General features: G+C 41.3%; 1 long non-coding RNA gene across 2 annotated transcripts; it reads right to left on the reverse strand.

Moving 5' to 3' along the window:
* Positions 1–212: 212 nt before the first annotated feature.
* Positions 213–4,054, reverse strand: LOC125529158. Of its 2 annotated transcripts, none has more exons than XR_007292572.1 (6): positions 3,738–4,054; positions 3,525–3,596; positions 3,113–3,348; positions 2,881–2,989; positions 1,232–1,472; positions 213–1,113 (listed from the first exon to the last, which is right to left on the reverse strand). It is a non-coding gene; the product is annotated as an uncharacterized LOC125529158 (long non-coding RNA). The 2 variants fall into 2 exon arrangements; XR_007292571.1 differs by having other exon boundaries at positions 1,232–1,512.
* Positions 4,055–5,381: the final 1,327 nt, after the last annotated feature.

A 5,381-nucleotide genomic window follows, 5' to 3' on the forward strand; every position in this document is an offset into this window, starting at 1 on the left:
ATGGTTCTTTGGTGTGCTGCCTGGAAGATAGATTAGTAGCGGCTGCATTAAACCAGGGTTCAAAAATATCTTGCTCGATGATGGGCTAAAATAGTGTCGGATTTATTTACAGTGGCTAGAATATTTGTGGATACCATCCATCCACTTGTTTGACTGCAGCAAGTGAAATCATTTATAGAGCCTGTGATTTCTTGTGTAAAATCTTACTGGTATTAAACCCAAGAAATCCCTCGGGACACTGTATTTTTTTATGTGTAGGACATCGATTTATTTACATCATGACTGTTTCCTCAGTAAACTTTATTACTTACCTACAACGTGACTGTTTCCTCGGTAAATCCATTGACACCTTTCTAAACAGCTACTTGTTCTGATGCTCCAGTCATAGCCATTTGATCAAAAGCAAAGCTCTTCAGGTTGTGTTTTCTCCACCCGAGGAATTTCAAGCAGACCCATCAGCCTGGCTCCTAAGACGAAAGAAATATACACCATTTCCTACCACAAATAAGATAAACATGTTTGTTCTGATTACACCCATTCACATACTATTGAGACTTGAGATCAGTAAGGACACAACATAATTAACCAATAACACTACACGCGGACACAAAAGCTAGGAGATGCACACACAAACCAAGCTGCATTTGATAGCAATCGTACCACCAGATGGTCTCCAGCATGGGTGTCAAGACCACCGCCTCCATCTCGTTGCGGTCTCAAACAGAACCACTTTCAGATGCCTGTACTTGTAAGCTAGCTCTGCATATAGCAAACAAGAGGTTGCACATGCTGCAAGAGCACCTGGCCTGGTTAGTGTGCTGGATAAGCTTTGCACATAAGTACCCTAGTGATAAGCTTTGCTCATGGTCTATGTCATCGTCAGTGCATGTGAAAATCTCCTGAAGTGCCTCACAAGTCATATGACTGAAGCGCACCAGCGGAACCAAATGAGAACTCAAGATCTTACGTCTTTCTTCTAATTCTGGTATTGCACACGGGCCCAGTTGAGCAACAGACGGTACAAGACATCTTCATTTTTTCACATGTAGGTCAGTGCTTGAAAATATGGCTTCAATCCCAGCAAGTGGCATGTTCATCACTTCATTTCGGAACCTGAAATAATACAAACCAAGCCTTGAGTACACTTCATACATGATTTTGTTTCAACAATGTGTACACTTCTGTATGAAAAGGAAAGAAAAGGTGGCTCCATCCAATGGGGATCACACACTTATGCATATCACTGTATTTGTTGGCAAGGAAATCCTTAGCTGCAACTATCAAATGGTGAACTTCAACTGCCATCGAAGTGAATCATGGATAGTCTAGGTAGAGCAGCGCAGATTCTGTGGTCATATGAAAGCTTGAGAGCAACTGGCTACAATGCCTCATGCAAGAGAGAACCTCAAATTTATCGGCATCCATTAAGATGTCAACCAGAATAGCAGGCTCGGTTGTTTGTTAACTTTCCCCTGTACAAAAAGCTCAAAAGCTCCATAAGGGCATTTTCCTCTGTTCCAAGTAGAATAGAAAGAAAAAAGCATAAGGATTAAAGAAAGGGTTGTGAATGGTTATTTAAGTATGACTGTTGACTTTTGGTATTGGGGAAAGCTATATGTACCGAGTTGTAGACCAAAAATCAATTTAGTAGGTAAAATCAAGAAGTGAAAATAGACTAACCATCATTATTAGAGATAGTCGAAAAGTGGTGGAAAAACTCATAAATGTAAATGCATTCATCATTACAATTAATCAATATTTCAGTTGTTCGTCTGCCTCATCATCCTTCTCTAGTTGTCATAAACAAACTAAATATCTCTAGTGAAAAAAATAAACTACATATAAAAATCTTACAGCTGGGCAAGGACTATAATTCCAGGTGCATACCTTTTCTAATACACAATGGAAATCTATAGTGGGAACAACTCTATTACCATTACTAGACATAAGCCCATAATATCCTCTAAATATAAAAGGCATAAGCAACGACACACAAAAATAACACTTCCTTACGTCTTTGTAAATTACAGATTAGCAACTTGACTCCATTTGATAATAAAAAATAACATTGTTTCTTTCCGACCATTAAAACTGAATATGACAAAAATTTAGAATATATAGGGCCAAAATTTCCTACAGGAGAGAAGAAACTTGGCATCCTAAATATAGGACTTTGTGCAATGTTTTAGAAATATAGCTGAATGCAAACCATGGTTCAGATTCAGCTCAAAATTTAGATAGACACTTTTTAGTTTAATTTAAAATGCATCAAGACAAAAATTAATACTCCCTCTATAAACTAATATAAGATATTTCAGGTAACTACTTTAGTGACCTAAAATGTCTTATATTTGTTTACCGAGGGAGTACATTACTGCAAGGTCCATAAGTGAATCTCAAAGAAAACGTCCATGGGCTGAACCAACATGTACACCCAATTCTAGACTACATATACAGTTTTCTAGCAAAGACAACATAACAATGTTACCTAGAGTGGTGCTCCAAGGGATTTCTAGACATACTATGACTAACTCCTCTAGCACAATTATTGAGCAGGTGAACTGATGCAGAGCAACTACACAGTTTAGTCTCAAAGGAGATAGAATATGTAGAAATAGCTTTCAAAATCCACACATAATAAGCCTGTACATGCGAAAGGCAAAAATTGCAGGTCAATGGTCCACTTAAGATAATGCCCGCGGTGTGGTCTTCTGAAGAAGAAATCGCTGCCTAGCTGGGAAACACCTAAAACCTGACGTGAAAAATAAGTTGATCCACCTGAATGGATACAAACATTACTTTCACATACACAGTGATTGGACTCGGAATCAGGCACTGGCATATGCAAGCATTGGAAAATATTTGCGAGAATCACAATACCTGGGACTCAATAGTTTCTTCAGAAAAGTACCCATCAAACCAAGATTTAATATACCATAAAGAATGTCTGCCATAATTTCCTCTGTCATCAGGAATTCCTGCCAATGTCCTGTTATACCATCAAGAGATTTAATAGAGCTATCTTGAGATCAAGCAATGGAGTTTGGAGCTGCTGTTCGCTGCAGGTTTATCATATTATCGGACATTCAATCGTCTCAAGCACATAACCTACTTGCGCAGGGCAGTCCGCGCTCCAGTCCATGACATGATGCATTGGACATCACCGAACGATCTCCGGGGATGATGGAGTGATGGTAGCTTGGCTAGTTCGACAGCCCCCTGTTGTCGGTCTCCGGCCACCCTCATTCCTTCGCAAATGTCGCCGGCCGGCCACCGACGACAGCTGACCGTTGCTGCTGAACTTGGCCTCCAATGCTTCCTCTAGCCGCCTCCTTTAGTTTGGCATATCTGCAGCGTAGAGACCAACACGATCATTTACCCCATGTAAAGTGCAATTTGGAAGAATGCAAATGTGTACACAATTACTTCCACTGTATACATGGAAGTAGCGATGCATTGACTACAATACCCTGATTAAAAAAGTAATGAGTAACAACTCAAGTAAGAAATCAAAAACATTGTACCTGATATTCAATAATGGGAAGTGCACATGATTAACTTGTGCTACTTGCGCTCCATCATCAACCGATTTTGATCTATCATAAAATAAATGTCACAACCTCTGGCATCAGTAGTGGCATATCATTGTCACTTTGACCAATTACCAGAACACAAACAAATCAAATCTGACCCTACATCTCTCTCTATAGCCAATAGGGAGAAGCATCATTACTCACCTCGTCCACCGACGCCACCCGTGCATGCTCACGTCCCCGTGTTGACCACCATGGTTGAGCCTGCTGGGAGTAGAGGTGGGGGTGGAACAGGGAGGGAGGAGGGAGATGGCGAGGGAGAGATGGAGAAGAGGGGCCGCGCGCGGCAGGGCGGGGCGGGAAGTGGCGGCCGCAGGGGTCGCGGGGCGGGGCGGAGCAGGAGGTGGCGGCGGCGGGCGGCGCACGGCGAAGCGGAGCGGGGCAGGAGGTGGCGGCGGGCTGGAGGTGGAGATGGGATCGAGGAGGCAGGGTGGTGCGGCGGCTGGGCTATTTTTTTTCCTTTTCTCTCCTTCGTACCGGTTCCGCTTGACTTATGACGAGGACTGCGGGTTAATTTCTCATAAACGAGGGGACGTTTTTGCAAAAAGGCCGATGACGGACGACCAGCGGCAATCGCTGGTTTATTATTAGGGAGAGATAAAAATAAAAACACTGATAATCAGTTCAAGAGTTCGGTTAAAAATATTTTTCCTGCTCCGGATATGAACCTTAATACTTTGCATCTTGGGCACCCTCTTATTCTCCCAAGCAAGAATAGAGCTGTTGCTTATGATTTTATTATTGAAAAGTTTAAAGCTATACTTAATAGCTGCAAGGCCAACAGACTCTTCCATGCTGGTAGGCGTAGGCTCACTCCTATTAAGTCTGTCTTTGCCTCTCTGCATGTAGTGATCCAAACGCTCTTATATTTCTTTACGGAGGGAGTATATGTCAATTAATCTTTTGAGCAAAGGTACTATTGCTAAACTTACTTCTATCATTACGAAATTCTGGTGGACTGGGATTCAAAATGACAATGACTCCAAGCCTATATGTTTTAGAGCTTGGGAAGAGATATGCAAACCTATGCATGAAGGTGGGTTGGGCATCCGAGATTTTTCTCTTGTTAACAAATCTCTTGTGGCCATGGCTGCTTGGAGAATCATTAAGAATCCTTCATCTCTTGTTGCCAAAATTCTCAAAGTTAAATACTTTCATAACACCTCCATTTGGAAACTCCATATTTCTTCTCGTAAATCTGCCTTTTGGGCCTCCGTTATTAGAATTCTTCCGTTAATGCTTGATTCTTGTCGATTGCAAATCGCGAATGGCAACACTTGTATCTGGACAAGTCCTTGGTACAAGGATTGGAAGAACATTCATGATCACTTAAAACTGAATCTGGATAGGCCTTGTCCTAGCGTTATTAGTGATCTTTGGCAACCCAATACCAAACTTTGGGATGCAGATAGGATTAGCACTTTCTTTGATGATTACTTAAAAAATGAAATCATGACCATTCCTGTCCATAATGCTAATCTGCAAGATACTATATGTTGGACTCATACTCCTAGTGCAGATTGTACTACAAAGAGTGCATACAAGACTTTTATGCAGGAGACTCAAGGTGCTTCTACAAGACGAGGATCACACATCACGGATCAGGAAATAGCACTTCTCAATCAGGTTTGGAAAAACAAATCCATTGCTCCCAGAGTTAAAACCTTTGTATGGAGGCTTATTAGAAGGGCTATAGCTTCTGGTTTAAGAGCATCTAGATTTTCCACTCATATTAAAAAAGAATGTTGTAGATGTGGACAATTAGAAAATGACTCACAACTTTTATTT

Source organism: Triticum urartu, chromosome 1 (genome assembly GCF_003073215.2).
Source record: "Triticum urartu cultivar G1812 chromosome 1, Tu2.1, whole genome shotgun sequence".
Classification (NCBI taxonomy): domain Eukaryota; kingdom Viridiplantae; phylum Streptophyta; class Magnoliopsida; order Poales; family Poaceae; genus Triticum; species Triticum urartu.